Here is a 14,099-nt window from a genome sequence, read left to right on the forward strand (position 1 = left end):
ATAAACTCGGCCTCATACTACCATAATCACAATTAGACCCCAGTGCCTTACACCCTCCCCCAGTGAGCTTCATCTCTCACTCCTCCATGCGCTCAAAGACCTTGGACTGTACGAATTCTGCACACTCCACCTTGAGTGTTATTTCAGTGTATTCTCTCATAGTATCCTGTGAGATACTAATTATCTAGGATTAAGTGTTTGTGATTAACCAAATACTGTGTTGTAACATCTGCTGTTGTCCCTTGTCTGACTGAGTAATACACGTGTAAAGGTTATTGCATGGAGTTTTTATGTCCTGCCTCTCTCTTATTTATTCCATGCGCCGGTCTCGAAAGAGGACCCCGCTACACGTTAGGTGTTTTAGGAACAGGAAGTCTAGCCTTAAACACCTAGCATTACAATATATATATATATATATATATATATATATATATATATATATATATATATATATATATATATATATATATATATATATATATATATATATATATATATATATATATATATATAGTGGTAGGTGGTGGCGACCATCATCCACGCGCTTGATGAAGTGCTGCCAGCTTCTTCCTTAGCTTTTATCATTCTTTTTCTGTGCCTGCCCTCCTTTCTTCCTATTTCTTCCATCTTTCCTGTCACTTCTTATTGCTCTTCTTTCCTTTACAGGTGGCTTTACATTGAGAGACAAGCCAAATGGTTTACTGTAAGCCAAGAAACCATTTGCAACGCTGGGTGGTAACCATATAACCAAATTATACGTGCTCCCTACGTGTCAGCAAGTGGGTTGGTGGAGGGTTAGTGCCCCTCCCCGTAAAACAAATAAACCGAAGTCAAATGGCCACCCTGACGGGATTATGGCGTCTGGCAATATATATATATATATATATATATATATATATATATATATATATACATATATATATACACATTCTATATATATCTCTCCCTCTCTCTCTCTCTCTCTCTCTCTCTATATATATATATATATATATATATATATATATATATATATATATATATATATATATATATGCTGGTAATCATGTAACGGTAGTCTAAATAAAAACACGGTTGTGACTGCAGGCACCTAATCGAAGTTTGATCAAAGATAATACTGCTCGTCTGCCCCCCCTCCCCCACTCAAACCTATAGGAACCTCCAAAGAAATGCTTATTTACATCGTTATGATTGGGACACATGACCAGCAAACGCTTCACTGTCAAGATAATACACACCCGTATCACAGCAACAAACACACAAAGTGGGAGAGAAGTGTGTCCTCGACCCTCAAACAAGTCAACACCATCTCATCCCAGCGTGGCATCATATTATATGTAAATAATACGATATGAGGATGAGTCTGACTCTTCTGTTGACAAACAGCTCCATTCCCAGCAGCAACGAAGGAGGTTCTACCGGACTGAAATACTGTCTAGGGGAGAGGGCCTAAATGAGGGTTGGGTTGAGAGGCACTGCCTTGGCCACCTCATTTACCTTCTCATTGCCCTACTTACCCGTATGTGGAAGGAAAAGCTCCTCCCCCCCCCCCACCCTTGATCTGTAACAAAACTCCAGGAATTGAAAAAGAAGGTGAATAAACTGACTCAAAGTCTGCAGAGCTGACGTGGTCACTGAAATAAGCATCAGGCTAACAAACAGAGTTAAATAGTGTCTGAAACACAAAAGGATTGGAATTTCAACCTTAAAAACAGACGCCTTTCATGCAGGATCGAAGTCTGAACAAAATTAGGAGAGAAGGCTCCATACCTAACTTCAGTGTCGCATTTGGAGCCATCAGTACAAGAACGGACCTGTATAGGTAGGCGGGTACTCTCTAAAAAATTATTTTTATAAATACTTCAGACACACACACACACACACACACACACACACACACACACACACACACACACACACACACACACACACACACATAAAAGCGAAAGACGACATAGTAACACAGTGTGTACCCCTCTTTTCCTATTTGTCACATCCCTCATATCTCCATTAATACTCTTCTTTCCACTTTAGATGGCCCTACACTGAGTGACAGGCCTAATGGTTTCTTCTAACATCGGAAACCATTGACAACTGTGGGTTGCAACACTCGAACCAAACGGGTTGATGTGGAGCAACGATGGTGGTCCTGTTAACCAAGAGAAAAGGCGCAATAATGGGCTAAATATTCATAGTCTTCCCCGTGCATAGCCGTGGCGAGGTGCTGTTTACTTGAAAAGAACTTTGGATCGCTGCACGGTACGGCTTTACAGGGGCAATTATTTGCCTGTGGTTTATGGTTCTGTTCGTCCGGACAGGCCGGAGTTACAACAAAGCTCTTGGCACTGCTCAGAAAAAAATCAAGAATAAGTTGATTCCAGTATGAAAAGAATCAGTCAAAATAAAGGTCTCAGGGAAAGGATAAACGTTAGAGTTACACAGCAAGGTCAACGTAATTAGTTTTGATCCGATTTCGTTCATAGTGTTTGCAACGATTCAGGGTAATGCAAATATGAAAGAATTTCACTCTGAAAAGAGTCATTCCAACGTCACTCATACAGCAAAAAGTCGACTTAACAAGTTTTCACTGGATGTACACCAAACTTTGTGGAAAGATTACGGGTAACGCTGGAAAGAAGGGATACAGTTTTGAAAAACAAAAAATCAATTAACACTCAAGGTGGCAGGGAAAGGTTAAATATTAATGCCACGTACGAAGGTCAGTTTAGCAGTTTTAACCTACAGTAATTTAGACAATACTGTGAAAGGCTAATGGTAAGGTAAGAAAAAAGGGATTCGATGTTAAGAAAAATAACCAGAAGTCAAGGTCACAGGGAAGATTAAAGATAAAGGTCACATGGCAAAGTCAACTGAATTTGTTAGAATCTACAAAGAAATGGTCATAAAGTTCAGGGCAAAACTAGGGTTAAATTATTTCATTCGAGAAGAGTCAGTCCAGTTCAAGGTCACAGGGAAAGGCTAAAGCTCAGGGTCAGGTAACAAGGTTAACTTAAACTATTTTAATCTATGCTAGATCAGACTGAGTGAGATGCGTGATGCTAAGGCAAGGACAAAGGAAACCGAATTAAGAATATTCATTTGGTGGTCAAGGTCAGAAAAATGGTTAAACGACTGCCCCTTAGGAAATGAAAATAACTTAAACAGTCCTGATCTGATTTTAATCAAACGTTGCCTATTGGAAGAGCCAACTGAGTGGCTCAGCTGCTTTATAGACTATAATGGGTCAAAGGTCACGCATATATATGTCAAGGATTAATCAATTTTCACATTATAAAAAGGAATCAGAGCAATGCAAAGACTAAGGAATTTGATTTCGATAACAATCCATGAAGGTCAAGATTCCATGGCAGTCAAATTTTCAACCCCGTAAATTAAAGTTTTAATATGACTGGAAAAAAACAGCAGTAAAGATGGTGGGTTAGCTAGGAATGAAGGTTGGAATTTAAAAACAACTGTTCCAAGATCATGGTAACCGGAAACTGTTTTGATTTGAACCAAACAATGTAGGAAGGCTGATGGTCAAGCAAGAAGGAAATATGATAATTAAGAATAATCAATCGAAATTTAAGCTATAAGGACAAAATTAAATATTTGGTCTGGAAACTGTTTGTGAAGTGCGAGTTGCTCCATTCACTGAGCACTCATAATTGTAATTATCATTTATACAATGACGATAGCTATATGTAGAGTAAATACAACATTGCGAAAAAAAAAAGAGAAATAAATAAATGAATAATAATAATAATAATAAAATCCAAAGACAAGAAAAAAGTTATAACAGAAAGGTAAATAAATATAAATAATTTCATTAAAGGGTGATAAAGGGTTGTAGGTAATATATATATATATATATATATATATATATATATATATATATATATATATATATATATATATATATATATATATATATATATATATGAAAACTACATAAAACAAATAGTGACTTACCTAATACCATAAAGAAAACAAAGAAGCTCTAAAGAATACTAAACATTTGGTGTGGGTGTGGGTCTGTGTCTGTGTCTGTGTGTGTGTCAGAATGACAAGTGAACGCACTGGAGTGAGGCAAGGATACAAGATGTAGGAGATAAGATGGGATGACGATACTGGCGACTCTGATGGTTTGTCCATCAGTGTCTGCACAAAAAGCACCCACAAGGACATGTGTGACATAATGTTTAACCACTGATGTGTATTTACCTGTGAAGGACGCCCTTCATGCTCTTAGGTTCGCAGTAGGACTAAGCTTCTTATATATACATATATATATGTATGTACCATATATATATATATATATATATATATATATATATATATATATATATAGTCTTCCAAGAAAAAGTAGTACCTACGTTGTGATGAACAGCATCTATACTATTCCAAACATTTCGCAGACACAATCTTCACCATCATTGGATCGAAAAGTTTAAAAACAACTATAATTGGCAGGAAAAAAGCATATATATATATATATATATATATATATATATATATATATATATATATATATATATATCTATCTATCTATCTATATATATACTGTATAGATAGATAGATAGATAGATATAAATATATATACGAGGTGCTACCCAAAAATTCCAGTAATATGAATATTATAGGAAAATATGTTACGTTACCTCCTAGTTCTCACTGTTGCCTTCGAAGTAGTCCCCTTGGGCATGTGTACAGTGGTCCCAGCGTTTTTTCCTCAAGTCCATGCATCCCTGGAAGGCTACAGGCATGATGGTCTTGAGCATCTCCTGTTGGAGGTCTGGATCTCCTCAGTCGAGTGAAATTGATGCCGTTTCAGTCGTAATTTCAGTTTGGGAAACAGGAAAAAGTCACAGGGGGCAAGGTCAGGTGAAAAGGGTTGGTGGGGAATAACTATCACGTTTGTGGAAGCCAGGAACTGTTGGACGAAAATTTATGTGTGGGCGGGGGCATTGTCATGATGCAGGACCCAGTCCTTGTTCTTCCACTGTTCTGGACGTTTGCGGTGGATCTTCTCCCTCAGACGCTGCAAAACTTCACAGTAAAATTTTCCATTGACAGACACACCGGGTGGGACGAATTCCTTGTGAACAACCCCCTGGATAGCGAAGAAAACTTTTGAGTCTACATTTGAAGTTTTGCACCGTTTTCTTCTGCTGCCATGCTGACTCTAGAGTAGAGGTGTAAAATCGCTACACGGCAGGAGGTTTTTCAATCTGTGATTGAAGTGCAGCGATGATTCTGGCCAGTCTAGGGACAGGATTATGCACCGGATAGGAACACCATCCTCGCCACCCAGCAGAAGTTTATGGAGACCAGATCCGTTAAGGACAAACCCCGATCACGAAGACATCAAAGTGGGCGGAGTGAGGAGAATGTCAAAACTGTTTGTGAAGCTTTTGCTCAGAGTCAAGGAAAATCCATTTGGTGAGCACCTGCAGAACTGAACATCAGCGTGACATCTATCCAACAGATTTTGTGGCATGATCTCAAGCTGTATCCGTTCAAGATCCGGGTGGTTCAGAAGTTGGAATCTCAAGGCTATGATTGCCAGGTGGATATGTGTGAAACACTGCTGCATCACTACGAAAGAGACTCATCAGTCCTGGAGCACATGTGGTTCAGTGACGAAGCTCTCTTCCATCTTTCTGGTCGCGATAATCGGCACAACACCCTAACCTGGGGAACTCGCAATCCTGTGGAAATCCGTGAACATGAAAGAGACACGCCGAAGTTGGTCATCTTGTGTGCCATCTCCTAAGCTGGAAATTCCATGAACATCAGGAGTTCTGCATCCCCCAACTGTCAGCTGTAGCAGACATGCAAGAAGCCATCTTCCAGCAAGACGGTGCCCCTGTTCATTACTCATGTGAGGTTCGCTCATTTCCGGTGCCCCTGCTCATTACTCATGTGATGTTCGCTCATTTCCGGTGCCCCTGCTCATTACTCATGTAATGTTCGCTCATTTCCGAATGAGCAGTTCTCAGATCGGTGGATTGGTCGCTGTGGTCTGATCGAATGGGCTGCTCACTCGCCGGAGCTTACACCATGTGACTTCTTTTTGTGGGGCTATATTAAGAACAAAGTGTACAGTACAACACCAAGCCGTGAGACCTCCCCACACTAGAAGAACAGATCAGGAATGCGTGTGCTTCTGTTGCCCCCGAAATGTTGTCCAATGTCGGCCAAGAATGCGTAAAACGGTGGCTCGCTTGTTTCGAAAAAAGCGGTGCCCATGTTGAGGTGTACCAGTGACTTTCCAGCAGACTTAAGCCAAGTTTGATGCCACCAAAATTCTCGTGAATCGTAGACTCAGCAATTAAATTGTCATTTGGTTCCCTGTTGTAATTGAAATTTTAATATATATTAAATAATAATGAGGGACTTTTGAAAAACCCAGTATCTCTCTCTCATATATATATATATATATATATATATATATATATATATATATATATATATATATACACACACACACAAAACTCCATGTAAAATTATAGTAAATTTTATATTGTGTAATCTTCAAAAGACTCGGAAACAAGGATTCCACACCATAAATATCCTGTAAGAAGGGCCCAACAGTGCAGTGGCAAATTCCAACACGAAGTATCCAACGATCACCACACTGATTGGAGGGGTTCTAAGATTATAGCAAGGTCAAAAAGCTTCGATGAAAGAAATGTTTTTGAATCACTCTTAATTTCTGGCACATATGAGAATAATGTAAACATGAGATATGGCCATTTCTCATTGGATAAATTTGCATAACAGATTAAAGGATAGTACTCAGAGATCCCATACATCCGACAATGCCACTGCCATTATAAAGGATCTCGATCCCGATCGGCATCTACCCCCAAATTTAACCAATTCTTTCTTGGTCAATGACCCACCTTTCCACATATTTCAGTGAAGTTCATTGAGAAGATTTGGAGATACTGTGCGAGGTTTTTTGGATCCGGATCCGGTTCTGTCCCCCAAATAAAGTGTTTCTTCCGTGGCTCATGGCCCACACTTCCACAAAATTTATGTAAAATCCGTTCATAACTTTCTGGTTAAAGATGATAACAGACAGACAAAAAAACAGACAAACCAATAAACAAACCAACGTGGAGAAAGACTTTACCTCCTTGGCGGAGTTAATCATAGAGGGGTATCCTCAGGACTAACATTATCTGAGTAGGTTTGCTATGGTTGAAAAGAAAAAAAAAAACATATTGTTATGAAGGGGGATTTGCCAGTTAGGTAGTCTCGTACCTTCGAGACGTTTCTGGTACGGTAAGTTCGGTACGAGTCAGTGTTGCCAGTTAGCCTGCTGTTTGTGAGCATAGTTATTTCGTAAGTTATGCATTAATTTAATGTGCTTTTTCTCAGTAATGTTTTATTTAAGTAATTGCTTGTTAAATTATGTAATTTAAGTTCGTATGGTTAATGATTTAGAGTGTTATGTAATGTAGGAAAACTCTAGCATGTTTTGATGTCTCGTAGTTGGTTACTGTTGTTGCTAGGGGCTGGGGACTGATGCAAGACAGTACGTCCTAGAATGTTGGAGAAGTGGACGTTTCTAGAACAATGCAAGCTTATATAAGGATGGGGAAGAGCTTAGTGAGTCAGTCAGTCTGAAGTTTAGTCGGGTTTCAGGTCAGTTTGTGTGAAGTGCAGTCGGTGTCAGTGAAGACTGTATATTTTTGGTACTTGTGAAAACAGTGGCAAACAGTGACGGGTTATTGAAGTTTGTATATCAGTGGAACGTGAGAACACAGTGAAGTGTATTAAGTGTAATTACTGTCAGTGAAGATTATTTTCAGTACTTGTGTAATAAGTGAAGTGTTAGCAAGCATTAAGTGTACTAACTGTGAAGTTTTGTTGAGCATTAAGTGTAATAACAGTTAGTAAACTGTTTATAGCTCCAGTGCTTGTGAGAACAGTGAAGTTGAAAAGCATTAAGTGGAATTATTTGGAAAATAAAGACAGTGAACTTCAAGGAGCCAGTGTTTATTTTCGCCTCAGCTGATCTTGTATACTGCACACCTAAAGGCTGACCATAGAAGAACAACTCACTGGGCAACGTCCTTCCTATACTGTACTACTGCTGTTGGAGCCTGTGGCAGTGTGGGGATCGGGACGTAACACTGGTGTCAAGAGTGAGGATTATTTCAGGGCTGCAGTGAGTCTAACCTTCGACATGGAAGTGGAAGGTGTGAAAAGAAGGTCTAGAGCTGGACAGGAGGAGGAAATTTCCCTGGCAACAATCGTGAAGCTAATACAGGCACAGAGTGATAAACTAGAGGCACAAAGTGAAGGACAGAAAAAAACTCCAAGCACAATTACAGGCCCAAAGTGAAGAACAGAAAAAGTTCAGAAACGAAATCAAAGAACAACTACAAGCACAGAAAGAAAGGACAGAAAAAGCTTAAAGAACAATTACAGGCATAGAAGAAAGAAATCGAAGAACAATTTCAGGCACAGAAGAAAGAAATTACGGAACAACTGTAGGCACAGAACGAAGGACAGAAAAAGCTCGAAGAACAATTACAGGCACAGAAGGAAGAAATCAAAGAACAATTGCAGGCACAGAACGAAGAACAGAAAGATCGATATGAACAGCTTCAGGAGGCACTACAGGAGCAACAGAGGGAATTACAGCTGAGAATGAAAGGACAGCTAGATGCTTTCATGGGGGAAATGAAGGAAGAACAGGAACAATTGAAGGAGGAGGTATACTCGGAGCTACGGCAACAGAAGTATGAGGTAAGAAATAATGTGACAGAGTGTAAACAGCATGTAGATGAACAATTGAAGACAGTTAATGAGGAAATAGTGACGGAGTGCAGACAGCATGTGGACAACCAGCTGAAGATTAGTGAGGGAATAGTGGCGGAGTGCAGACAGCATGTAGACGACCAGTTGAAGTCAATTAGTGAGGAAATAGTGATGGAGTGCAGATAGCATGTAGATAACCAGTTGAAGCATGTAGTCAATCATGAGAAGATAATCAGTGAGAAATTTGAGGCTGTAGAGAAATATTGCACTGCTGAGCCTCAGGTTAGTGTACAGGGAGCGTATGAAGGGAATGGACAGTGTATGGTGAATCTTGATGGATCCTGGGCATCTGAAGATGGCATTACAGGGCGAAATAATCAGAATGCAGAAGTTGTAAGTCCTGGACTTAATTATAATGCCTCAGTTATTAGGCCCCAAACCAGTGAAGTGCATGGCTATAATGGGGATCCAGTTAAGTAGAAACCTCAAGAAAGTGATGGTAGTGTATTTTGGGAAGCTTACCGTGCACAGTTTGTGTTACTTTCGGATTAGAATGGTTGGGATGATAAGAAGAAGGCTGCAGAAGACCCACCACTGAAGAAATGCAAAAGAACCTTGATGAATAGTGTGCGAGAAGACAGAAGGACAGACGACATGCAGTGTAGTAGGAATGGGAATCACAGGAAGAAATGCTGCTATACTGTAGTGACGGGGCCAGTGTCGGACTGAGAAGACCTGGGGAGGATGCAGATGGAGGGCGCAGATTTGCAACGGGTGCTGGAGTGGCTGCAGCGGAGTGCAGTGCGACCATCATGGGGAGGAGTTTCCAGGTTGGGCCCTGTGACTGGGAGCTGCTGGAGTCAGTGGGACCTTCTTCATTGCAACGGACTACTGGAGCATCAGTGGGAGACACCCAATGGTCCCAGCGAGTGTTGGCAACTGGTGGTTCTGAAGAAGATGAGGTCTGAGATCTTGGATGAGTCCCATAACCAGATCACTAGTGGGCACCTGGGAGTGAAGACAATTCTAAGCTGGCTGCAACACAAGTTCTACTGGATTGGCATGCGTCAGGATGTTGAACAGTGGTGTCGGACCTGTGATGTGTACTGTGCCAAGAAGGGACCCAAGAAACATGGTTGTGCCCCTCTTCAGCTGTACCAAGTGGGTGCACTGATGGAAAGAGTCGTGGTGGACATTGCTGGACCTTTGCCACTCACTGAGAGAGGAAACCGGTATATATGTGTCGCCATGGACTACTTCACAAAGTGACCAGAAGCCTATGCCATCCCCGATCAAGAGGCTGCGACTGTTGCTCAGGTGTTGGTTAATCAGTTTTTCTGTTGTTTTGGGATGCCACAAGAGCTACATTCAGACCAGGGTAGAAACTTCTAGTCTGCTGTGTTCCATGAGTGCTGCAAGTTATTGGGGATCAAGAAAATCAGGACGACCCCCCTAAGGCCACAGTTAGATGGGATGGTGGAGAAATTCAACTGGACCCTGGGGCAAGAACTGGCCAAGTACTGCATTGATGGACAAACAGACTGGGACCAGAAATTACCTGCTTTGCTGATGACATATCGGTCTGCATCCCACGAGTCTACTGGCTACACTCCTGCAAAACTGATGTTGGGCCACGAGTTATGTTTACTTGTCGACTTGTTAATGGAAATACCACCTGGTGAAGAGCTGCCTACAGACACCACCGGCTATGTGAAGTACCTTCAGGAAAAGCTGGCTGAGGTACATCATCAAGTGCGAGGAGCCCTCAAGTTTTCAGGAGAAGTGATGAAGTGCAAGTATGATGCCAAGGCAAGTGAAGTGAGCTTCAAGGATGGTGACCAAGTCTGGTTATACAATCCTCACCGTAAGAAAGGACAGTCACTAAAGTTGCAGAGCCCATGGGATGGGCCTTACACTGTGTTGGACCGCCTATCAGACGTAACATATCGGATTCAGGGAGGCAGGAGTCTCGCCCAAAGGTGGTACACGTGAATCGTCTGTGGCAGTACCATGGGCCAGGACAGTACAGCTGGGGTGTCTCTGAGGAATTGTGCTCACCCGCAGCCAAGGATGTTGAGGACCAAGAAGCTGAAGTGCAAGAAGATGGTGACAGTTTCCCGAGGGAAGAAGTGAATCAAGAAGAGGACCAAGACCTTCCTGGAGGAGTGGACTATGTGGAGGAACAAGGACCTCATCGGAAGTGGCATAGAAGAAGACCTGATAAGTTGAAAGATTATTCTGTGTATAGTTAGATGTTTCATTAGAATTTGGGTTTATGTTTATGTTTGTGTATATTGTGCAGTTATGTCGGGACAACAAAGAACTAGGGAGGGGGTAGTGTTATGAAGGGGGATTTGCCAGTTAGGTAGTCTCGTACCTTCGAGACGTTTCTGGTACCGTAAGTTCGGTACGAGTCAGTGTTGCCAGTTAGCCTGCTGTTTGTGAGCATAGTTATTTCGTAAGTTATGCATTAACTTAATGTGCTTTTTCTCAGTAATGTTTTATTTAAGTAATAGCTTGTTAAATTATGTAATTTAAGTTCGTATGGTTAATGATTTAGAGTGTTATGTAATGTAGGAAAACTCTAGCATGTTGCCGATCGAGATCGAGATCCTTTATAATGGCAGTGGCATTGTCGGATGTATGGGATCTCTGAGTACTTTCCTTTAATCTGTTATCCAAATTTATCCAATGAGAAATGGCCATATCTCATGTTTACATTATTCTCATATGTGCCAGAAATTAAGAGTGATTCAAAAACATTTCTTTCATCGAAGCTTTTTGACCTTGCTATAATCTTAGAACCTCTCCAATCAGTGTGGTGATCGTTGGATACTTCGTGTTGGAATTTGCCACTGCACTGTTGGACCCTTCTTACAGGTAAACTCTAGCATGTTTTGATGTCTCGTAGTTGGTAACTGTTGTTGCTAGGGGCAGGGGGCTGATGCAAGACAGTATGTCCTAGAATGTTGGAGAAGTGGACGTTTCTAGAACAATGCAAGCTTATATAAGGATGGGGAAGAGCTTAGTGAGTCAGTCAGTCTGGAGTTTAGTCGGGTTTCAGGTCAGTTTGTGTTAAGTGCAGTCGGCGTCAGTGAAGATTGTATATTTTTGGTACTTGTGAAAACAGTGGCAAACAGTGACGGGTTATTGAAGTTTGTATATCAGTGGAACGTGAGAACACAGTGAAGTGTATTAAGTGTAATTACTGTCAGTGAAGATTATTTTCAGTACTTGTGTAATAAGTGAAGTGTTAGCAAGCATTAAGTGTACTAACTGTGAAGTTTTGTTGAGCATTAAATGTAATAACAGTTAGTAAACTGTTTATAGCTCCAGTGCTTGTGAGAACAGTGAAGTTGAAAAGCATTAAGTGAAATTATTTGGAAAATGAAGGCAGTGAACTTTAAGGAGCCAGTGTTTATTTTCGTCTCAGTTGATCTTGTGTACTGCACACCTAAAGGCTGACCATAAGAAGAACAACTCACTGGGCAACGTCCTTCCTGTACTGTACTACTGCTGTTGGAACCTGTGGCAGTGTGAGATGAGGACGTAACAACAGCTAAGGATATATATATATATATATATATATATATATATATATATATATATATATATATATATATATATATATGTATATATATATGCCAACGGCCATACCACGTTGAGTAAACCACTTCCCGTCCAATCAGCAAAGTTAAGCAACGTTGGGTCTGGTTAGTACTTGGATGGGTGATCACCTGGGAACACCAGATGCTGTTGGCATAACGTTCTCCCTATGTGTCAAGTGGGGTTGGTGGAGGATTAGTGCCCCTCCCTGTAAAACAATTAACTCTAAGCCCTTGGCCACCCCGTTTGGGATACATGGCGTCTGGCAATGAATGAATGAAATATATATATATATATATATATATATATATATATATATATATATATATATATATATATATATATATATATATATATTTATAGATAGATAGATAGATAGAGAGATAGATGGATAGATAGGTATTTAGTGATATATTATATAGACATACAGATATACAGAGATATATCTATGTATCTATCCATACATAATATATATATCTCCAGGTTATATTTTAGAAACTTTCACTGTAATGGCATCGTGTACCATGATTTCCCTGAACATGGGAGGGAAGAGAATCAAGGTACTCTTGAAATCTTACTTGGATATGTTTTGATTTGACCCGAGGATTCAAAATATCATATATGTCTAGACCATCTGACAAACTTTGCAATGCCCTGTTTTTAAAATAATCCAAACAAATAACTGTATATAATATTTTGGTAATCATTTCTTCATTCGGTTATTGTAACCCTTATAATAATAATAATCTTAAATGCATCGCTTGGAGCGAAAAGTCAGGAGCTGAGTAATTTCATCCCAGAGAAGTCTAAGCCCAACTGTTTGCATTAAACCGACTGGCTTGGTGGGCTCAGGTACCGCGTGACATCATGTGCCGAGTGGTCACATTATTAGCTGGAAATTATTAGACCTTGTATCTCACTAGATCTTGTCCATAACCACTCTAATCAGCCACTCCTCGATCTCAAGCTTTCTAATTGCCCACTTCACCATCTCTCTAAGGACTCTATCAGTGACCTTTAACGCAACACAAACAAAGCACAGTTCCTTTTTCTTTCCTATATATTTTTCGTAAAGCTGTCAGACAGTGAATATGACATCAGTGGTCTCTTTCCCTGGCATAACCTCAAACTGCATCTCATCAGTATTTACTTTCACTAATCTGAAACTGCATCTCATCAGTATTTACTTTCACTAATCTGAAACTGCATCTCATCAGTATTCATTTTCACTAATCATACCTTCTAGGACTCTCTCCATTACCTACATTGTCGGGTCCAAAATTTTATGCCTCTACAATTTCCTGTTTCCAGAACATCACCTTTCCACATGTACACATTTACAATCACACTCATCAGCAAGTCATCTGGGACCTCACACTCATATATAATAATATTTTTAAATTCAGTACTTAAACACACTCCTGAGGCCTTCGGCATGTCAGTAGTCAGTCCAGAGACACCAGTCCCCGACTGCATCCTGATTGTTGGCCTGCTCACAGTAGAAGCAACAATCAATGGCCAGGGACCAAACACAGTATTTGCTGACTCCAAACTTTCCCTGTTCCAGTCAAACTCTTCATTTAGCAGCTAGGTATAATTCTCTATCCAGGCGACTATAATAATCTCAATGTCCATCACTACCTCTCTTTCGTCAAACTTCACACACTGCTCACCTATGGTATTCCAGTTTCCCCTCGTCATCTGCTTTGCCACCTCAA

General features: G+C 40.4%; 1 pseudogene; it reads left to right on the forward strand.

Annotated features, from left to right (window-relative positions):
* The first annotated feature begins 12,418 nt into the window (after window positions 1-12,418).
* LOC145398576 (5S ribosomal RNA) lies at window positions 12,419-12,537 on the forward strand (annotated as a pseudogene).
* Window positions 12,538-14,099: the final 1,562 nt, after the last annotated feature.

The sequence above is a fragment of the Coenobita brevimanus genome, chromosome 45 (assembly GCF_032717465.1).
Source record: "Coenobita brevimanus isolate Jiangsu-jjx chromosome 45, ASM3271746v2, whole genome shotgun sequence".
Lineage (NCBI taxonomy): Eukaryota > Metazoa > Arthropoda > Malacostraca > Decapoda > Coenobitidae > Coenobita > Coenobita brevimanus.